The sequence below is a fragment of the Podarcis erhardii genome (genome assembly GCF_964252035.2).
Source record: "Podarcis erhardii genome assembly, chromosome: 3".
Lineage (NCBI taxonomy): Eukaryota > Metazoa > Chordata > Lepidosauria > Squamata > Lacertidae > Podarcis > Podarcis erhardii.
In genome coordinates, this window is record NC_138507.1 from 104,049,838 (window position 1) to 104,073,870 (window position 24,033).

General features: G+C 43.6%; 1 protein-coding gene across 1 annotated transcript in view; it reads left to right on the top strand.

Moving 5' to 3' along the window:
* Positions 1-24,033, top strand: part of PRKCE (protein kinase C epsilon) — a 328,939-nt gene that overhangs the window by 40,025 nt on the left and 264,881 nt on the right. The gene's annotated exons all lie outside the window — the stretch shown is intronic.

Here is a 24,033-nt window from a genome sequence, read left to right on the forward strand (position 1 = left end):
AAGGTATGCATCACCTGCTGCTGCTGCTGCTGGGGCAGCGATGGTTGTGGGGTGCTCTGTGGGTGCCAGATCTGCACCTCCTTGGTGCCCCACCTAATGCTGTCCATATAGGGTGCTGTTGGCAAATAGGAGACACTGCTGGTCTCCTTCCACCCTTGTTCCTGATGTAAATATTCAGTTCCTCCTTGTTCTTGGTGTAGATCTTCACTCACCCCTTCTTCCCTGGTGGACAGGGGGGTGGGTCACCATTTTGTGGTTTACCTCAGGTGCCAAAACATTTTGGGCTGGCCTTGCTTACTCAGAGATACACTGAATCAGGTAAGAAGTGCGAATAGGATTGCAGCTCAGATATGCCATCCTAAAGCAACAACCTGAGACGAGTTTATTGGCAGCGTGACATAAAGTTTAATGCTGTATTGTTTTTAACACTCGATTGGGAGCCGCCCAGAGTGGTTGGGGAAACTCAGCCAGATGGGCAGGGTATAAATAATAAATTATTATTATTAAAGTACACTGGACATTAGAAATAAATCACATATTTTACTTTTGGAAAATGCTTTTTAAGTGTGATTAAGTCTCTCTCACATGTCAAATTTTGTTGGGAGGGGATATACCCGTTCTTTCCTTTGGTGTTCAGATCATGAAGTATTTACTCATATCCTGCATGTTGAATTTTTTTTTATAGATAGGTGGTCCAAAGTTGGTGGGGCTGCCTGTTTGTCCAGGGACAGTGACTTGCTGGAATTTGTAAATGAATGAGCTCATAATTTCCCAGGACACTGTGAATGAAGTCAGCTGTGACAATGAGTAAGGAAAACCCCTATGGCTGCTTTTGATGTAGGATGGGCCTCAGGGAGATGGTGTGTGTGTGTGTTACTTTCTTTGATGTAGTGCTTTGTGTGTGACATAATCGGCTGTTGCATCACACACATACAGAATTTGGTTTGGGGTGTAGAATTGAACATCGGTGGGGAGAAGGAACAGCTTTCATTTTTTAAAACGAAGAAGTTAGCTCAGAGGCATAGCTAGGGGGGGGGGCGTGGGGCATTGGGTGCCACACTGCAGGGGTGGCACTTACCATGGGGTCTGCAGTGTGCCTGAGCCACTCACTCATCTTTCCTTGGGTGCCTGCAGCCTCCACCCTGCCCAGAAGGGGGACCCGGCTGGTGGACTGCAGCTGAGAGGGACCAGTGGGTGGACTGCATGCAAACTCCACGCTGCCCACCCCAGATGTCCAAGCAACTAGCTACACCGCTGAGTTAGCAGCCCTCATAGAGCCAGAGATAAGCATGTTGAATTTTCAGAAGCCATGTGGTAGTTCCATTAGCCAAGATCTTGGATGTTGGGGCTCTGCACTGTTGCAATTTATTATTTGCAAAAGAGGCATAACTAATTATCTGTAAACATGGTTAATTTACATAATGTATTAAGATAGAATAATGTTTCCTTTGCAAAATGTGGATAGAAGCATAGATATTGTATCCATGGGGTATGGTCATGGGTTTGTGCATGAAAAGGCTGACAGCTCATGACAGGTTATGTAAACACCCCTAGGCCGAGCCTGTGCTTCAAACCTTTCCTTAATTCCGTGTCTGTCTCACTCAGCCACTGTTCAAACTCTTCATTGCAGCTGGTGGACCTCAAGAGATCCACTATCGGTTCCCCGCAAAGACAAGCCTGGAGTCTAACCATTATTGACATACAAGGTGATCATGGAGGTGGTGATGATTATGATTTTAAATTATTACCTGCCCTTCAGCCTAAGATCCCAGGGAGAATCACAGCAATTTAAAGCATAATATTAAAAACAATTTTTAAAACTTACAATTACAAAAAATGCCATTGCAAGAAATAGGGTCCGTCTTGAATTATCCATCTCAGGTGTCAAAGGCCAGGTAAAGAGGTAGGTGTTCAGTATTTGCTGGAAACGGTATAATGAAGACAGATAAACAGATGACTTTTAGCTAGTCTGGCCATTTAGTGTTCTAAGAAACATCTCAATGCCCACAGCACTCACAGCAGACCTGTGAGGGTCCGCTCGGATGTTCAGAAAAAGGCAGAAAACAAACACAGGAAATAGTTTAGCCTTTGATCTTTGCTAGCCAAAAAGTGAGGCAGGAAGGTCCACAGAAGCATCTTCTCCCTACTTGACCTTTAGACATCCTTTCAGTTTCTGGTAAACGTGAGACAAGACAAGTAAGCAAGTAGGACATCCTCAAAATGGAAATGCTCAGCAGAGGGTTTTGTGCTCTTGTTCCATGTGCATTTGTGGCCACAGAAAATGCAATAAAATATGTAAATTATATTGCTGGGAGCATTGCTAGGTGTCTCTTACCCAACAAATAAATCCCTGATCAGACATCGTCATGTGTAGTTTGACCATCAGGCATAACCTACTTAGCTGGGTCAGTAGGGGGCTGGATAATTTTATTTATTTATTCCCTTCTTGGCAATCTTCCAGGGGCCACATGTCAGACTGGGGAAGAATGTGGCCTGAGGTGAAAGGATATGGCCTGTGGAACATTCCAAGGGCCACAGAGAGAGAGAGATCTGGAGGGCCACATTCCCTGTCCTAAATAGTCTGCTCTCGAAGCCTACAAGCAACCAAAGACTCTCCAGAGTTCTGATTTCTTTCCCCCTCCTCTCCTCGCCAGCAGCCTGCTATTAAATAAACCACACATGTATGCTATTTCCTGATGTGCTTATTTGTAATTTGTAATGAGCATATTTTGGAATATAACCACTCCTCCTTTTCCCCTCGGTGATTTCCTAAGGGACAGGCTCCGTAGCCAATTCTGTAGCATGACAAGTCTTTGTTGGCAGGAATCCCAGAGAGGTCAAGTAGACATTTTTCCTTGTTTAACAGGAGCTGCTGGTCCTTTACTGGGTGGGAAGAGAGAACAGAGGAGGAGGAGGAGGATGCAGGAAGTGTGACTGGTTTTCTGCCATCCTTTCCCAACTCCTATCCCAACCGTTACCCAAATTTGGTAACTTCAGTGCCAGAGTAATGTCCCTGTTGTGTGTATTCAGTCGCACTGACAAGCATGAAATCAAAGGGCAGGTGAATTATTGGGACCTTGGTCTCTCTGCAAAACTGCGCAGCCGTGTTCACCATCACTTTATGCTGCTTGAACAGGAGGGAGGGGAAAGGCGCTGGCTTGTTTGGGTCCTTAACATAAAGAAGTGGGACACATCTGCAGCCTACTTCAAGCCCAAAGCGCTTTTATCAGACACAAGCTTAAAATAAAATGCAAATGCAAGCCAGCTGCTCCTTTCCTAGCCAACCCTCCCATTTTCCCACCTCCACATTCCCCGAGTGGAAAACGGCCTAGGCAGTCTTTGAAGATCTGAAGGGCTGCCCCACAGAAGCTGGAGCAGATTTGGGTTGCTTCCAGGTAAACCTGCCCCAGTTTGGTTGCACCGAGTCTGCAGAGAGGTTAGATGCGTGTTCGTTCTGATTTGTTTGTGGGGAGGTTACACAGTATTGTGTCGAGCAGTTGCTGTGACAGTATTCCAGTGTGTTTTTGGTGCCACTTCCCAACTGACAAAACAGTATGATTTTATTTTATTTTTGTGTGGGGTGGGCGTGTAAAATCACCAAATCAACTTTACTTGTGCAACCTGAACGGAGAGTTCTCCTTAGTCATAGCACTCAGAGGTGTTGCTAGGTGCTGAAAAGAACTCAAGGCACAGGCTCCGTAGCACAAAATTATATAGGATTTTAATTTGTCCATTTCCATGTGTAGAGATGCAAAAATGTAGGTATCTCTGAGCAAATTCAGGCCTCATCTGCACTGCACAATTAAATCACTGACATGCTGCTTTAAGCAATCATGGCTTCCCCCAAGTAATCCTGACACGGTTCTTTCCTAAGGGTGCAAAGTGTTGCTAGGAGACTCCTATTCGCTCCACAGAGCTATAATTTTCAGAGTGGTCAGAGTGTAGCTCTGTGTGGGGAATAGGGGGTCTCCTAACAACTCTCAGCACCCTAAACAAACTACAGCTCCCTGGATTATTTGGGGAAGCCATGGCTTCTTAAAATGGTATGATACTGCTTTAAATGTACAGTGGTATCTCGGGTTAAGTACTTAATTCGTTCCGGAGGTCCGTTCTTAACCTGAAACTGTTCTTAACCTGAAGCACCACTTTAGCTACTGGGGCCTCCTGCTGCCGCTGTGCCGCTGGAGAACGATTTCTGTTCTCATCCTGAAGCAAAGTTCTTAACCCGAGGTACTATTTCTGGGTTAGCGTAGTCTGTAACCTGAAGTGTATGTAACCTGAAGCGTATGTAACCCGAGGTACCACGGTATAGTGCAAATGGGGGTCGCTGAGGTCTCGCGAACACTGTTCCTTTTCAGCCCGGACAGCTGTCCTGTAGACAATGCACAAAAATAAAATACAGGTTTACAAAAAATGGGGAAGAGGCAGGAGATCTAGGGCCCATTACAAGGCCCACACCTCCAATAACACCCTAGCCTATGGAATACCCTCCCTTATCAGTGCGAAGACATCAACATTGTTATTATACTGGCAACAGGTCGTTTTTGTCCAGACATTTTTTTGAGGGCCGTCTTATTTGCCTTGCTTTTCTGCTGCCGTTCTGTGTTTAACTGCCCGCATTTATTCTTACATGGGGTTTTCATTGTGTTGTCCTTATATTGTATGGTTTGCTTCGCGTTGTGTGTATTGGACCCTGCCCTGGTATCAGTTATAAATGTTTTAAAACAAATAAATAAAATCTGCCAGTTGCCAGGAGGAATCGCCACCTTCTTTCAGGCTTTTCCATCTCTCTCTCTCTCGTTTTATTAAATTTTCTGTTTTACAATTTAGAATATTCGTTTAAACAACCTTAAAATATCAACAACTTCCCTCCTTCTATTTCCGTGGTTCATTTTGCATAGCATAAATCCCTGTGTATTTTATATAAACTAAACCATTCAGTATTCCAGTATTCCATCCATCAAAACTTATTTACACTGTTGAATTTACCTTAATGGTGCCAGCGTTTTCAAGTGTACACAATCCCCCCCCCCATATATTCAGTAAACATTTTCCAACCTTCTTTAAATGCATGTTCTTCTTGTTCTCTTATTCTATAAGTTAGATCAGCAAACCATCAGTTTTAAGTGGCCATTCTTCAGTTGGGACCTCACTCGTTTTCTATTTTTGGGCTAACGAAACACAGGCTGCAGTAGTGGCTATACTACTTGTGGGCTTTTTCTAGTTGGCCACTGTGAGGACAGGATCCCGGACTAGATAGGATTTTGGTCTTCTAAAGCAGGTCTTTCCTTATGTCATAGGCCACCACTTGACCTATGGAACTGAGGTGTGCCAGCATCACCCAGTTTTTTTTTAAAAAAAATAAATATTTATTAAGAGTTTTTCATTTACAGTAAAAAAAAAATGAACATAACATTGCATATCACATATTTTCTTATCACTTCTGGACAGAAGTGATAAAAACCAGAAGTGATAAAAACCAGAAGTGATAAGTCCAGCATCACCCAGTTTGGCGCCTGAGTGCCCTGCAGTTTCTGGAGCTTTTCCTTTTAGTGCTGTTCTAAAAGCTTTTGAGTTGATAAGTTTTCTCTTCTCTTGTGTCTGTATATCCCGTGTGACAGAGGATGTGGGGATCTGACCAAACATTCTCGCTTAATTGCTGCCGTTGTTGGAGCAATGATATGGCTTGTATGGGATTCTGATGCTCTCTGAATGATGACATTAAGCTCTTATTGGATTTCCCCACCCTCCTTAACACACACACACACACACACACACACACACACACTTGTAATGTTGGGAGGTGGAATATGAGACTTAATCTAAGTACTTACCATTCATTTTCCCCCTCAAGCTGGAATTATGAGGTGACAAGTTTTTACCATATTTAGAACAGCAAAACATAATGCTTTCCTCTTTAGCCCTCAAAAAGGAGCACATAAATCTGCCGTCCCCTTTGCATTTTATAGGCTGAAACACATTATTTATTACATAAAATTCCACAGAGTCTGGCAGATTTTCATTAAACCTTTTGAGCAAGTTACCCTGTCTAATACCATCCTCATTATTTGGTGCCATAAGGGACAAAAATAAGGAATTTACATTTCTTAAACATTCATTTTTATTTAAGTTAGAGGTATAATATTATCCTTCATATTTATTAATGAATCTAAATAAGCTGGTAATCTAAGTAAGTTTCAGTCAAAGATTTATTACAGCCGCAGACCAGCATAAATACAGCTAAAACCCAAAATTTAAAGCATTAGATCAGCATTTTTCCGACCTTATTTTTATTGCATTCCCCCCCAAAAGCCCTCAGTCAGATTTCTACTATTTAGAGAAGTAAAACATCCGATGAGCTTGTTCAAGGATTTCCTTAAATCTAACAAGCAATCAGAGCTCTAAATAAAATAGACAGTATAATAAGGCTTGAGTAGGATGCTCAGCTCTCCAGTCCTGCAATGACATGGGTGTGCAGCAAAAGGAATGTCCCCAAATCTTCCTTGTAGCAACGTGAGAGGTAAAACACTGAATGTAGGTAATTTTAAAATATGCGTAATATTTAGGAAGATTGAGCACTTTGGAATATTTTGGTTCCTTAATCTGATCATTGAATCTAGATAAGATTTAAAATGGTGTCATGGCAATTTATGAAAACATTTAAAAATTGCTACCTAGCAACAGAGATCTTAAGCTGTCACACGCTGAGGCTGATGTGCCTCTGTCTAGCAATGCTCCATTGATCATGATGGATGGGGCTGCTGATGCAGATAGGAATTTGAAAATGCCTCTCCCCCTGCTCACTAGCTGAATATCAGTTTCTTTGAAATTGTAGCCCGCCATGTGCAGAATGCTTCAAATGGGGGACAATGGATGCAGAGCCGCAAAATTGATCCTAACCACCAGTACTTGGAAACCAAATTCCATTGAATTGAATGGAAACACATGAGAGTCAGGTCTTAAGAATCTTTGACTGAAACTCCTCTTAAGAACATAAGAATAAAGGTAAAGGTAAAGGGACCCCTGACCATTAGGTCCACTCGTGACCGACTCTGGGGTTGCGGCGCTCATCTGCTTTATTGGCCGAGGGAGCCGGGGTACAGCTTCCGGGTCATGTGGCCAGCATGACTAAGCTGCTTCTGGTGAACCAGAGCAGCGCAAGGAAATGCCGTTTACCTTCCCGCTGGAGCGGTACCTATTTATGTACTTGCACTTTGACGTGCTTTCGAACTGCTAGGTTGGCAGGAGCAGGGACTGAGCAATGGGAGCTCACCCTGTTGCGGGGATTCGAACCACTGACCTTCTGATCGGCAAGTCCTAGGCTCTGTGGTTTAACCCACAGCACCAATAGCCTGCTGGATAAGCCTGTGGCTTAACTGACCCAGCATCTTGCTCTTACACTGGCTAGTCAGATGCCCGTGGGAAGCTCAGAAGCAATAACTGAACACAAGAACACTTACCTCCTCTTGTGTGGCTCCCAACGACTGGCATTCAGAAGCATTGCCACCTCCCAGCAAAGGTCAGAGCATATAGCCAACACAGCTAGTAGGCATTCTCCATGCCTAGGTAGGACAACTGTGTACAGTGGTACCTTGATTCTCAAACTTAATCCGTTTCGGAAGTCCGTTCCAAAACAAAAGCGTTCCAAAACCAAGGCGCGCCTTCCCATAGAAAGTAATGCAAAATGGATTAATCCGTTCCAGACTTTTAAAAACAACCCCTAAAACAGCAATTTAACATAGATTTTGCTATCTAACGAGACCATTGATCCATAAAATGAAAGCAATAAACAATGTACTGCAGTCGCATAATCAATCAACCGGTAGCTGAACTGGATTCCACACAGTTACACAGACAAAAAAAGAGCCACAAAAATACAAACGCAAAACAAATAGCAAAAACAGACAGACCTCAGTGTCAGATAGGTAGCCGTGTTGGTCTGCCATAGTCAGAACAAAATAAAAAAATTCCTTCCAGTAGCACCTTAAAGACCAACTAAGTTAGTTCTTGGTATGAGCTTTCGTGTGCATGCACACTTCTTCAGATACACTTCAGATATATAGAAGGGTCTGGTGACTTCTGTTTCAGTGTATCTGAAGAAGTGTGCATGCACACGAAAGCTCATACCAAGAACTAACTTAGTTGGTCTTTAAGGTGCTACTAGAAGGAACTTTTTAATTTTGTTCAGACCTCAGTGTAACACTCAAAATGGAAGTGTGGCACTCAAAACGGATGGCTTCCGAAAAAAGTTCGCAAACCGGAACACTTACTTCTGGGTTTGCAGTGTTTGGGTTCCAAGTTGTTTGAGTACCAAGGTGTTTGAGAACCAAGGTACCACTGTACGCTTCAGGTTACATACACTTCAGGTTACAGACTCCGCTAACCCAGAAATAGTACCTCGGGTTAAGAACCTTGCTTCACATTTCCCCTTACTTTTTAGGAGGGAAAAAGTGAGTCTTATAGAGCAAAAAATACGGTATGTTGGAAGCCTCCCAGAGTGGCTGGGGCAACTCAGTTAGATGGGTGGAATATTAGGGGTTTGGTATGATGGGAACTGTGGTCCAAAAACATCTGGAGACCCAAGTTTGGGAATGTCTGGTTTAATGGAAGAAAATGGTATTTCTGAATGCTGATTGACTTGACAGTAAGCTCAGCAACTACATGGCTTTTCATTTCTGATAGTAAAATTACTTTTAGCAACACCACTAATATTACACCACTAATTGTGCTGCACAATTTTTTTAAAAAATAAAAGTCCTTGCCTGCAGGATTACAATGTGCAGTTAAAGACAAGATGGTCATACTGAATGTAACGTGACTGATGATTATTTGAATATATAACCAGTGGGATTTGCTGCTAAGAGGAGTTCAGAGCCTGGAGCAGGAATCTTGTACTGCTGTTCAGACCTTGCCAATGGGAGGGGGGTGGAATGCATATTTCTAATTTATTTCACCTCCAGATCTGTGGATGGAGAATAGCTGAAAGCAAAAAGGCTTTTGCTTCAATGGGAAGTCTTCTTACCTTGTGTGTGGTCTGTGATTCGCAAATCACTGTTAAGAAGGGTAATTAAACTGCAAAGATCTCCAAAGTGCTGATGTGCCCTTCTCAAAAAGATAGGAGCAGCAGTATCAGTTGCCGGGCTCAGCAAGAATCTTGTGCAGGTGGCTAATCTTGTTCTCTTAATAATTGTGTTATGATTACTTATAATTGAAATCTTGATCCCAGGGCACAGCGTCCTGTAAAATTGAAATAAATGCCAAGGCTGGGATTTGTCAGCAAAACAACATGGTTATGTTCTCCTTGGAGCCCATGGCGATGTGCTTGGTAAGCGATGTCCCATTTAGATGCCTTTTAATATTTCACTGCATGCAGCCGTTGCCTCTTCTGTGAGAGTGGTTAAGGTTGTGCGTAAGCTGTTTTTGGTCCACTACTGTGTGGTTGTACAATGAACTTATGGCTCTAAATACCTACAGCAGGGATGTGGAAACCTTGGGATGTGCTTGGACCGCAACTCCCATCATCCCAAACCATTAGTCGTGCTGAATGGGAGTTGGGGTCCAACAACATCTCCATCCCAGCTCCATCCCATTGCGAGAAGTGAGGTTACAGGGAACCAGACAGAGGGCCTTCTCGGTAGTGGCGCCCACCCTGTGGAACACCCTCCCTTCAGATGTGAAGGAAATAAGCAGCTATCCTATCTTTAAAAGACATCTGAAGGCAGCCCTGTTCAGGGAAGTTTTTAATATTTAACGCTGTACTGTTTTTAACACTTGATTGGAAGCTGCCCAGAGTGGCTGGGGAAACTCAGCCAGATGGGCGGGGTATAAATAAATAAATAAATAAATAAATAAATAAATAAATAAATAAATAAATAAATATTCCCTATGGTAGCTATGTGTCAATGAGAAGTGCTTTTCGGGGTATTGGTTTTTGCTTCTCTCCCTTTGCTATTCAGCAGGGTCCTCCAATCCACAGAAGCAGCTTTTCAGAAAGGATGGGGTAGGGAGGTTGGCTGTAAATTGGATGGTCCTGCCTTGTGTGAGTAGAAAGCCTTAGCAGTAGCTCAAAGCCACAGTTGAGTACAACTATATATAAATATGGAGGGAGATTAACTTCTTATAGCCAAATGTTCCAGCTTCAGTCGTCTTTTATAACAATTTGCTATAAAAGATTAATCCCTTTTTTGTTACTTGCTGTAATAAATACATGATTTCGATGATCAGCTGCATGCTATCAGGATCCCCCCCCGCTCTAACATGCACACATACATGTATGTAGACACAGATAGGCACACTTTATTGTTTTTAATGTTAAGGCTAATGATGTGAAAACTAGGTGTCTGAGACAGAAAATCCGTGTTATGTGCACTAGAGTTTGGAACACTGTGCTTGTCTCAAACCAAACTCTTAGTTTCGAAGCTAATACCATTTCAGGGATACTGGCAATGGTTAACTTTCCACTTGCAGCTAGGTATGGATGAAAGCAAAGAAGAAGAAGAAAAATCACCGTCATGCTAGAATTATTAAGGAGAAAAAACATATTCAGGAGCAAGAGACAGAAGCAGCAGCAGCAAGAACATATATCTACATAACTGTAGGACTTTGCAGTGACAGTGTCTGCTATGGCTGTAGAGAAACATGTTTTATTGCAACCAGGGCAGATGAAGGGATCAGATTTTGGTGTTACAGATGCACCATGGTCGGTACATCAATACAAATATATGTAAAAACAATGCAATAAAATACAGGTCAAATATAAGAAGCAACAATTCCATAACTTGTAACTCTTAAGACGTAATAAAAAAGGAGGCATTAAATTATTCTCCACTTTCATTATGAATGCAATTGCAGGAGATCAAGGGACAGTTCTTCACCTTGCTTCTCTCCAAAAGCCTACTGAAAAAGATGCATCTTAACCCATTTTCTAAAATAATACAATCCAGAGGCAAGTGGAGAGGCGACCATTGAAATGGCCCTTCCCCAGACTCCTGCACTATGTAGTTTGAGGAAGGCAGAAGCCAAAATGTTTTCCTGTAATAAAAAAATTAACCTCTGCTTTGTTTGTCACTGTCAAATATATGTGGATCGACACAGATAACTTTATTTTTGGACTCTTCTGTATCCTGAGCTCCTGCCCTTCGAAATCTACCAGTGAACCACTGTATGTGACAAGGTACCAATTGCCCGTTGGTTCGCCCTATCCATTTAAGACTGGATTAAGTGGTCTGCACACCCGTGGATCATTCATTCCTGTCGCTTTATGCTTCTCACCTTGTAGTCTACGGTATAACCTTCAAATGTGCCTTTCCTTCCTTCGTTCATTGTGATTAAGGGGACGATTCTACTTTCAGGAGAGAGGCTGCCCTTGTTTCTAATCTGCTCATTGATTAAATGGCTGTGAATCATAAGATATTGCTGCCTTGAGGTTCACTCGGAGCAAAGGCTTGCATTACAGTAACCTTCTTCCAGTGGTTTCCCCCCCCCCCCCCGCCTCACTGCAAGCGTAATGTTGACTTGTAGTAACACAAGAATTATTAGAAGAATTCAGTTTCAGTTTCCTTCTTGGCTCAGCGACCGTGCAACTTTTTTCTTCTTCCTCCCTCTAACGGGAGAGTCCAGCGACTGAAATAAAACAACAACTCTTCACCAGGACGTGGAAACATAATTATGTCACTGTGACTCACGCTGCGTTCAACTCCGAGCCATTGTAGCTCCTCCTTATAACTAAGGAAAAATCCCTGCAATGTGCTTGAGGAGGTCTGGCTGATAGCAGTATATTGGAGCCGGCCCTACCATTGGACAAAGGAGGCATTTATTTGTCTGAATAACGGAGCTTGGGGTCCTTCTGACCCCCGTTTCAAAATAATTGTTTCTGTCATGTCGCTGATGACAACATTGGGATGGCAGCGGGGCCCAAACATGTCCATCTGCCCCCACTTCCCAAACCTTGCTCTCTTACCCCCTTCCCACTCAACTAGCAAAAGCATGGCCAGGAAGAATTGGGGTTTCTCTGCAGGACATTTCTTTCTGTTGCCTTCAGTGCTACAACGGGCAGGGGCTGTAATTTCGGTGGGTGGGACGCCTGTGCAGAAATGACTTGCCGGTTAGAGCAGAGCTTGCTGCACTAGGTTCCTGTCAGGTAAGTCGCTGTTGCTTGCAGAGAGGGAGAGGGCTGAAGCAGCAGGGAAGTTGGCACAGTGTTCCTGCCAGTGCATTTCTACCATGCCAATCTCCTCGCCTGCCCTGCTCTTGATAAGCAACAATGACTCACCTACTGGGAAGCGAACCCCACCTGGCAAGCTGTTTCTGCACCTGAGTTACTAGCATGGCCTTCACACCCCTGGAAGTTATTTTCCCGATGGCTCCTTGTTTGCACAGCAGTGTTCCAGGCAGAAGACGTATTGGGCCATGCTAATGACTTGGGTAGCCTGGGAAAACTACCTTTCCCATGGAAGCATCCAAGAGTTGAGGTGCAGAAATCTGAGCCAGAGGATTTTTCCAAGGAAATGGCACTTAATTCCCAACGCAGCCAAGGATCACAAGCTGTTCCGAGCCAGATAAACCTGAACTTTGTCACCATCGTTCCCAAGAAGCTGAGGAAAGTGTTGTGCAGACAGAATGCTTCTGGTTATTCGGAATTAGCCTTGGAAGTTGTTTGGCCAATACTACTTGCAGTTGTCGATTTAAGCAAGCAGCAGTTGCAATTCGGCCATTGGGGCTGCACCATGCCAGCCCTGCTGTTGATGACGCAGTCACTTTTTCCATTGTAAACTCCTGCTGTACAGACTGGGAGAGCTTGGCACAGAGGCTTCCACTCTTTGTATGCCAACTCTTTCTCTTTCTAAAACCCACACGTTGTAACGCTCTCCAGATGTTTCTCGGTTTTTAGGGATTAACTTTAACTGTTTAGTAGCTGCATATTTCTTTAAGGCACGCTTGTGGAGAAGTCTCTGCATGCAGAACTTGTGACCTTATCAGTAGCTTTTGCATGGCAAAGCGTGCTAAACTTTCCTTCACAAATAACCATAGGCGCCGACTCCATGGGGCGTGAGGGGGCCCGAGCCCCCTCAAAAATTCGTTTGGGGGGCTCCGCCCCCCCAATAATTTAAGAAAATTATTAGTTATATTATGCTTTGTAAAATCACAAAATTATGTTGGTATTTTTTATTTTCCTTGTTTGACGATAGTTACCTTTTAAAATACATTCAGTAATGAGTTAAAACAAAGCCACTCCCGATCTCTCGACCCATCAACAATCTCGCGGGGCTGGTGTCAGCCCCGCGAGAAGCGGGGATTCCCCCTAGCTCATTAATATTCACCGCCCACGGCGGCAGCCAATCGGCTGCCGCAAAGGGCGGGCCCTCACAGGTTCACTTAAGGTCGGGGCAGCCCGGGGCTCACCCCTTTCGTTCCCCCAGCAGCAGCGGTTTGGAGGTCTTGGGCCCCCCCAATATTTTTTATAAGTCGGTATGGGCCCCCGCCCCCCCCCATATTTTTTATAAGTCGGCGCCCCTGCAAATAACCCTGTGGAATGGGGAACTACCATTCTCTGACTAATATGTAGCTGGATACAGGCACCTGGCTGGCTACTCTGAGAATAGACTGATAGGCTACATGGGTCATGGGAAGTGATTCAGCCCGGATCGTCTTCTCTCTTTCTCTCTCTTTTGTATATATTAGGGGGAAGTGTACATAAAAGTGCATACAATAGTGAAAATAATGTACAAAAATCCATTCTGTTAGGCACTTGCAAAAATGCATGGAAATCTGTATACATTCTCATGCAGACTTAAAGCAAATGGTGATTTGTAAAACAAATGATGCTGAAATGGGCTGAAGTGAATTTAAGGTTGGGAAAACGAGAAATTGAGTGAAACTTCAATGGTCAAATTAACCTACTCCTAAAATAAGCTCACTTGTTGAGTTTTTGTGCCTTTTTTGAATTTGAAAAATCACAAACTGGTGTGGAAACGTGGAGAGCTGAATTTACGATTGGAAAAAAAGAGAAACCAAAATGGAGCTATTTGCCCATCCCTACAGGTAGGGTAGGGACGCAGGTGGTGCTGTGGGTTAAACTACAGAGCCTAGGACTTGCTGATCAGAAGGTTGGCGGTTCGAATCTCCGCGATGGGGTGAGCTCCCGTTGCTTGGTCCCTGCTCCTGCCAACCTAGCAGTTCGAAAGCGTGTCAAAGTGCAAGTAGATAAATAGGCACCGCTCCGGTGGGAAGGTAAACGGCGTTTCCGTGCGCTGCTCTGGTTCGCCATAAGCGGCCTAGTCATGCTGGCCACATGACCTGGAAGCTGTATGCCGGCTCCCTCGGCCAATAAAGCGAGATGAGCGCCGCAACCCCAGAGTCGGCCACAACTGGACCTCGTGGTCGGGGGTCCCTTTACCTTTACAGGTACGGTAACGAGTGCCTCTCTTTTGTGTTCCTTTGCTTTTTTCTTTTCTTTATAAAGTATAAAACCTCTGGATTGCAAACTCTCTCTTGCTAAGCAGTAGATGGCCTGACAGCAGCCGAGGCAGCCTGAGCAATTTTTTAGCCAAAGCTAAAACTGTTCTTATGCTGTGGTTTCAGAAATACATACCAGGGGACAAGTTAGTGGGTAAAACTTATTGCCAGTATTAGTTGGAGTAATTTGGCCATAAGCTTGCCAATTGATGTTGCCAACAAGGGAATGCTTTCTCTCCGCATGTGCAGTGAGACGTATCTTTCCACTAACTCCATGCTGTGTATTTCTCTCTCTCTCTCTGCCCTCCACCACCAGCATCTCACTGTTACACGCCTTCCTTTCCTTTCATCTTTGGCTTTCTGCTCAGGTCTTGTTTATTTTCTACTTCTCCCTCCCGTGGAGGGAGCACAGCAGTATCTATCTTTGCATTGACTCCTTCCATGCAGCAATGGTTTCTTGCATCCTGCCCTCACCTTTGTGTCTCCAGATGTTGTTGGACTCCTGCTCCCCCGCAGCCCCATCTAGCGTGGCCAGTAGTCAAGAATGATGGGAGTTGTAGTCCAACAATGTTTGGGTACCCGAGATTGCAGGAGGCTGGTTTAGTGGCACAATTCAAGCCATGCCACAATGACATACTTTAAAGGTAAAGGGACCCCTGACAATTAGGTCCAGTTGTGGCCGACTCTGGGGTTGCGAAGCTCATCTCGCTTTATTGGCCGAGGGAGCTGGCGTACAGCTTCCGGGTCATGTGGCCAGCATGACAAAGCCACTTCTGGCAAACCAGAGCAGCCCACGGAAACGCCGTTTACCTTCCCGCCGGAGCGGTACCTATTTATCTACTTGCACTTTGACGTGCTTTGGAACTGCTAGGTTGGCAGGAGCTGGGACCGAGCAACGGGAGCTCACCCCGTCGCGGGGATTTGAACCGCCGACCTTCTGATCGGCAAGTCCTAGGCTCTGTAGTTTAACCCACAGCGCCACCCGCGTCCATGACATACTTTACTGGTGAACTAATGAGAGAGGGGTGATGCCTAGAGCTTAGCAAGGTCAATGATTTAAATATGTTTTCATTATAATTTTATGGTATTGTTTGGCTAATTCGTTCTGCTAGTTTGCTAGTTTTCTGCTCTGGGCTCCTTTGGGAGAAAGAGTGGGATAGACTTTTCATAAATAACAATGGAAACCCAAGTATGCTTCCTTCTGAGTAAGTTGAAATTCTGGAGTGCTGGAGGGCAGAGAGCAACAGCCAGGGCACAGCATGCAACAGGTGGCAAAAGAACAGAATGGGAGAGATCAGAGAAATGGAGATGGAAAGCTATGAGCCCACCATTAACCGCTTGCCTGAGCGAGAGCTGGAAGGTGACCTGGGGCTATTTATACGTAGCCAAGTTCAGCAGAAGACTGTGCATAGAAATGGATGGTGGCAGTGGCAGAGTTTTGCACCGTGGAACTGTGTGCATATGATTCAAGAAACCTTAGTTGAGTGTAGTCCATATGTAGATTTGGATGTCATGTTAAACTGTGGTTAATGAAAAAGAAAAGCAAAAGGTGTAGACCTGAAGCTCACTTCCGCTTGTTCCCATTACGATTAAACTATGATCTGTTGTTACGTCTAAACACAGCCATTATGTAACACAATAGGAAGAGTAAGCCCATATGCCAATAATTTCCGTCATTTAAATTGTTAATTGAACCTTCTACATATGATAATGAAGGATAATTTCATTATGTTATCATTGTCCCAAATCACAACATATCAGATTTACAGAAGGATCATCTGTTTCCAGTTTTGGGCTATTAGCAGTTTTCTCACTGCCGGTAAATGGAACACAGTTTCCTTTTTGATTCTTTCTAATTAATAAGATGCCAATATGCCTTCTGGCTCCAGGCACAGCTTTATATCTAGCATATATTTTTAAAATCTCTTTCCAAAAGCTATTTTAGAGCATGCCTTCCAACAGCAGAGTACAAACATACCCCTAACAAGTCCCACATCTGCAGAATTCATTACCTCTAGCATCAAAGATCTTTATGTTCCTTGTACCATTAAATAATATTAATTTATTTTTATCAAAAACACAAATGTTTTAATCCTGAACAATGGGGGAAAGCCTTCACTATTTCTTTATTTATTCAGTAGATTTATATCCTGCTTTTCCACTAGAGTCCTCAAAGTGGCCAACAATATTTGTAAAATACGACAGATGCATGGAGACCCACATTTTTTTAAAAAAAGAAAAAATTATAAAAACCCCACCACCCAAACCACCCCACCCTTCTTACATGGCAGCTGTAATAAGGGGAAACCACTCTATGGTAATATTTTGCTTAACCCAATCTAATCTAGCAATTGTAAGTAAGAGGAGGAAGACGAATGCAACTCTGGCACACCCAATGAATGCTGGAGCGTTTTATCTTTTAAGTAGGACTTCATTACATGATACAAGCAATGCCTATAATGTGTGATAAATAACATCCCCTTTTATGGCATCTGGCCAAACCTTAAATTATTTCTTTGTACTTGCTCCCACTGCACCGGGCAGGGCGCTCGCCTTCAGGAGAACATTGCACCATAAATAAATGTCAAGATTGAACTGTTGCATACTAATATATGGAAGGGGCTCTCTGCAGCAAACGATAATGCCGCTGCTCTTCAGCGGTGCTGAAGTTACATCTTCTGTTGGGCTGCGTTATTGTCCTAACCTTGCAAAGTTCATTTGAGATGAATGTGATTCATTAAGTCTTTTATTGGCTTGGAGGTTTGCATCAAGGCTACATTAACCGGCAGTGCCACTGAGAATGCAGGAATACAGAGTTGAAGTGCTGGTTCGTCTGAGTGAGTCCCCAGTGACTCTGTGACTCTAATAGGGTGTGGACCCTCCAAGGCTTACACTGTGCCTGGCAGTGCAGTTTTATACTGTGCAAAACAAACAGAGTAGGAAGTTGTCTGTTGTAGGGATGGGGATTTTTTTAAATTTCAGTTTTTGAGTCGCCTCGTTTCTACACCCCTCTGATTGATTGAATGATTGATTTTTAAAAGTCCACATGAAAATTGATCATCATTTTAGTGCAAAGTTCTCCACATCTACACTTTTTTTTTTGTATTTTGCCTAATACGCTTATTTTTGCAAAAAAAATATTCCTCTGATGTAACATGTTTTGCATGTTGTTTTCACTCATATGTTCATTTTAAGGCATTTTTTATTATGCATCTTTGTACAGATAATTTGGGATTGCTTGGCTGGACAAATGTACTGCAAAAATTGGAGAAGCGCAAATTTCAAGAGATAGCTGTGTGTTGTTTCAGAAAGTGGCAGAGAGAGAGATTCACCATTAAATGCACACTAGATTGGATTTCTCCCAATTCTTAGATACAGAATTGCACTGAAAGTCAAAAGACGACATCAAGCTTGGTTTTTATTTTATTTTTGTAATGTCATGGGGAAAATGCCGTTTTATCTTAATGATCTAACAGGATGATCACACAGATGGTTCTGCTGGGCCCATCTGACAATATGAATTGATGGGGGTTTTGGTAGTTTCCTGTATTTCCTGTTGAACTTCAAAAAGAAACGAAAAGTATTGGGTCTTGGAAGTAACACAGAGTTGAATATTTCTACATTCGATTTCTTCTGTGCTCTGCCATTGCTCCAAACAGTTAAATAATCAATCTGCATTCTGTTGATGTTAACCCATTGCTTCAGAATGCCACCTGTCTTAACGTAATATTCAGTTAAATTAGGGTTGCCATATTTCAAAAAGTAAATACCAGGATACCCCAAAATCTGTCTTTTCATGGCTTGAGGCAGTTTATTACGTATTGCTACCAGCATTCATTGAACATTTAATAAAGCCACTATTCAAAGTATGGTTGTTTAATAAGAAGAAGAAGAAGAAGAATGATGATGACAACAACAACAACAACAACAACAACATAGTAGCACAGTTAAAATTAAAAAAATGCACCCCAAAGGGACATACAATCTAAAACAAGAAGTCTAAACAATAGAATAGAATATATGTATATACCGTAGGTATCACAGTGTTGCCTTCAAGGTCTTATGATATTCTCTTGTGGAGCTGAAAAGTTACTAAGAATTCCAAATAGTAGCCCATTTTGCAGGAGGTATTTGAACGTTGTTATAATTTTTGTTGTTGTTATTTTCAGCATTTATTTATTTTTGCCCTCTAATTTACCTCAGTCCTTGAGTTAAGTTTTCAGCGATAGCCATCGACCAGATATGACTACAATTTAAATCCATATTTAATCCCTCTAAATATTTCCATGTTCTTACAATAGCCATCGTGGCAGCTAGCAATACACATAGAATAAATCTTTTCTCCAAACCACCTTCATTCGACCCATCCCATATCCCCAGTAATGCTAACAAAGGGGCTGGTATCAATTTTTAGCCTGAACTTCTGAGAAATGTAAACTTCCCACATCCCTCTGCACCCCAAGGATAAATGTTTGCAGACTTTGTGTGAGTGAGTGTGTGTGATCTCTTCATGGTAGCATCACTTCTGAGTCCAGATACTTGGGTCCAGATACTTGAGTCCAGATACTTCTGAGTCCAGATACTTGAGCTCCTGTCAATATTAAGCACAATTGCAGTCCAAATCCAGGCAGATTTCCCCTCTCTGTCTTTTGTGTGTGTGTGTGTTGTGTGTGTAGCTATTCCCTCTTATCTGTGGGTGGGCTCGGCACCCAGCCATGAACAGATGGGCATTTGTGTAAGCATCAGCTATGGATGTGCTGGGCACAATTCCCAAGTGAAAGCATTTTCAAAATGTCCTGATCCTTGAGCTCCCACCACTAAGGTAAAAAAGAGATGTGTTATTGCTAATCCATCTCTGAGTGGGATTAACATTTTGAACATTAGAAAGGGGCTGCTGCCAATGTTGCATAAGCGGAGCTCCGCGAACCAGGATTCAAGAAACAACCAAAGTGGGTGGCGCACAGTTCCGAGCATGGAATGCCAGCTGAAATTCATGGGATTTGGTTTATGTGCACACCAGTGGCGCACTATCGCAGCTTTTAATCGCCTGGGCTGGCATTATCCTGGGCTGGCATTTAACATGGCACAAGCAATGTGGGGAGGATGTTTGCCATCTGAAATGCCCTCTGGAGCTGGCATGCGCCATGGGAAGAAAGCTGCAGTTGGCCCTATTGTTTTCTCTTTGGGCAAATGGAAGATTCAGAGGCAGGTTTTGTCAGGTTTATGGCACAGAAGAAAGGGCTAGGTCTGCTCCCTCCCAGACGAAAACCAGACACATTAAATGCAATTGCACAGTTGGTGTAACATTTGTTTTATCCCAAAGAGATGCGTTTTTTAAAATCACCAGGCCAGCACATGCAACCATTGAAGGGCCGGGGTGAGTGGGGGCAGGAATTAGCGATGGCACTGCTGGAAGACTTCTGACCTGGCTGAATTCCTTGTTGGTATGAACTGAAAGGAGTGGATACATAGGATAGTTGCTAGGATTTGAATGATTGTCACAGTTCAGAAAAAGCTGGATTGCACAGGTTGCAATTGGAGCAGCTTTGGGGGCAGGCATACATGGGGGAGAAGCTCTGTTGCACAAGTGGATGCCCATTGGATCTCACCCTCGGCCATGAGCTCACCAGAGGTCCCGTGCATTCCTATGGGGCATTGCATGCTAGCCATGGGTTGTATGAACTCACAGAGTTAGGACTGGTCAAGGCTGGTGTCAGGACCCAGCCTGGTTGGGCAAGGATTTAGGGCCCAGCAGCCTAGAGGGACACCGTGGCTTGAGCTGGGTCCTCTCCCAGTTCTGGGCTCAAATTCACCAAATGGCAGCAGCCATCAGGTAGGAAGCTGCCATTTTGACAGTCCCACAAGCCCTGCTGTAGTGTCCCTCTATGGGGCCTTGGAGGGTGGTTTGCAGGTGCCTGCTTCAGATTTCAGCAGCGTCACCACTGCTCTTGGAAAGACCAGGGGGTGAAGGTGGCCACAATGAGATGTGAACCCAACTAGATAACACTTTGCCCTTCATACCTAGATCTGCCCTTCGGACCAGTACAAATATATAACACATAAATAGCACGTTACAAAAATAGACATGGACGAGTCTACGCAGTTTGGGCTCACCTGCGTTTTAGGTCTTTGCCTTCAGGAATGATGGTTTTACTCCTCAGTTGTTTCTTAGAGCATCACAAGCGGCAACTGGTTTTTTATCATCTCACTTATTTAGAAAATTGTGGTGGACTTTTATAATGGCACAGTAAGACTGTGCTCATGGTTTGGCACCAATTTTAATGTTTTCCCATTTGGTTTATAGCTATGTAAACCCCATGCACTGGTAGCTAGCTACTTTTGTCACAAAACTCCCCAATGCAAAAGTCTGGCGAGGTGAGGGGAGTTAAAGGAGTGTCAAAGCATGCCCAGAATGTGGGTCTTTTCTCTCAGAGCAAACCCCCCCCCCATTGAAAGCTTGTTGGAATAAAGCTAGTTTATATCAGATACGGGGAACCTGTGGTTCTCCAAATATTTTATTCACTTCATTTATTCTATTTCTATGCTGCTTTTCACTCCCACAAGTCACGAAGCGGCTTACAAAAAATAAAAGACAATAACAAACTGGAACATTCTGGAATAAGAACATGACAATTACAACATAAATCATATAGAATCATTAACAAATCACCAGTAAAGCAATTACAGATCATCAGTAAAGCAACCACCTTCTGTAAAACGCTGTTAACAAAACATCTCAAGAATAGGCTAAACAGCACAACCATAAGAAAAGTCATATTTATTCCCAAAGCATTATAGCACTCATAATCAACAGGACAATATTAACAACATTTACAAATTAACAACCAAAACCAAACAAAGTACACTTGAATATTGCTAACTACAACTCCCATCATCCTTTGCCATTGACCATGCTTGCTGGGAATTGTAGTTTTGCAACATGTGGAGGGCCAGACATTCTCTCACCCTATTTCACAGGCTAATGAGACACACCTGTAGTGTGAAAGCCATACAGACCTCTAGGGCAGTGATCGCCAAACTTGGCCCTCCAGTTGTTTTTGGGACTACAACTCCCATCATCCTTAGCTAACAGGACCAGTGGTCAGGGATGATGGGAATTGTAATCCCAAAACAGCTGGAGGGCCATGCCTGCTCTGGGGGAAGGAATTCCTAATCTGGACACTGCAACTGTTCATTGTCACCACTAATTGTTATTGTTTATTGGGGGGGGGGGTCTACTTTTCACTTCAGTGATGAACTATCAGAGCAGTACTCCTAAAGCCATAATACAATATACCATAATACCATATACGTCTAGTGATCCCTTTTGAGCCCAAGGGCCAAATTCACTCTGGGCCAACCTGCTGAAGGACACACACCCGAGCCAAAAGTGGCCAGAGTAACAAAGTTTTACTTTTGTAACAGTAAAAAAAAAAAGGTAAAGGACCCCCTGGATGGTTAAGTCAAGAGGCGACTATGAGGTTGCGACACTCATCTCGCTTTCAGGCCTAGGGAGCCGGCATTTGTCCACAGGTAGCTTTCCAGGTCATGTGGCCAGCAGGACCAAACCGCTTCTGGCACAATTGGACACCATGACGGAAACCAGATCGCACAGAAATGCTGTTTACCTTCCCGCTGCAGCGGTACCTATTTATCTACTTGCACTGGCATGCTTTCAAACTGCTAGGTTGGCAGGAGCTGGGACAGAGCAACGGGAGCTCACCCCTCGTGGGGATTCAAACTGCCAACCTTCTGATCGACAAGCCCAAGAGGTTTAGTGGTTTAGAGCACAGCGCCACCCTCATCCCCTTACTTTTGTACATAGGCCAGTTGCTAAGTGCATTCGCATACCGCTCTCTTCCTTCCATCCAAGCTTGCAAGAGGCATTATCAGAGTTTGAGGACACATTCCAGCTTGGCAGAAGCCCTCAAATGGGGGGTGAAATGAGGGGTGTGACGGAGGAGAATCCTGAGGGCCAGTTGGAGAGAATTGGAGGGCCACATTGTATCCAACAAAGTCAGAGGTGATGGACATGGCTAACTTAATCCCATTCATTTCAGTGGGGCTGCTCTTAATGATGGCTTAGATGGATACAATCCTTAATGTAAATGCTTGAAGAGAGTTGATGAGATATGCTTTCATGGCCAGGTTTGTTTTCATTTCAGCTGAGCGTCATTTATCTCTCCAGCTCATAGGAAAAGATAGAGGTCAGGGTGGCTTAGATGCTGGAAACATTTTTCTCCTATTAACTTTAACAGCAAGCTCCCAGATACCAAAATGACGGGTGTAACCTAAAATGAGAAATGACAGCCGAGCGCTACTCTATTACTTGACATCAATGATTAGCCATGATACCACACTGTATATTTATGAAAGCACATCAATTTATGAATCAAAGAAAGCATTGGAGATTATATTAAAATTCAGCCTCTGAGATTTTCAGAAGAATCCCTTTTTTTCCAAGCACACAATTTGGAAGCAAGAACAGAACAGGGCATCCAAAATGCAAACGTGGATTTCCCGATGAAATAACAGAAGCCCTCATAATGCGCATGGCACATCTTTGCTGTCAGATCAACATGAAATACAGGTTTGGTATGGGTAAATGCTTTGTGGTTAAGCATCCTGTATTGCACCATTGTGTTGGTCTGCTTCAGACATTGCAGCCATGGATCAGTTCCTGGTTTGATATCCTGTAAGCAGGGATTAAACCACAGTTTCCTGGTTTGTAGAGGGGCAGACTGTAGACCACGGACACTTCCCCTGTTTAGGGAAGCTTTTAATATTTGATGAATTCTTGTACAGTTGTACCTCCGCTTACATATCCCTCCAGTTACATAAACTTTGGGATACGTAAACGGCAAACCCGGAAGTATATTTCCGGGTTTTTTGCCATGCGTGTGTGCACAGAAACAGTCTCTCCAGTTGTGAAAACCTCGGGATCCAGCCGGACCTCCGGAACAGATCCCGTCTACAACCGGAGGTACCACTGTATTTTGCTCGAAGCCGTGGGAAACCCAGCCAGATGGGCGGGGTATAAATAACAGATGATGATATTGATATTGATGGTGATGATGATGATGCCATACTAAACATACAAGTCTTTAAAGGTGCAAACGAGACTCTTTCTTGTTTTGGCGGCAACATACAGGCAAAATACACCCCCTCTCCCCAAACCACTGACCATAGCCGTCCACTTTTCCCTTTTCTTGCGAGGAATCCTATTCGGAATAAGGTAATTTCCCTTAAAAAAAGGGAAACGTTGACAGCTATGCCACTGACAGAAAGGGCTTCAGGATTGGCCATAGGTGTTTCTCTGAGGGAAAAGAGGCAATGCCCACCATGTAGAGGCCTACCCTATGCCCGTGAAGAACTCTGTGGGCATAAATCTACATCTGGCAAGTTCCTGTTGGAAAAATAGGGGAAATTAGGCCCTGAACTGGGCTCTACTAGTGGAGAGATGATAGGATGAAGTTGGTCTTGAATTCACTGGATCAAAGGTTCCTCCACTGTGGAACTTTACATCATTCATTGGTTAATCATTACATTTATAACCCATCTCTCCTCCAAGGAGTTCAG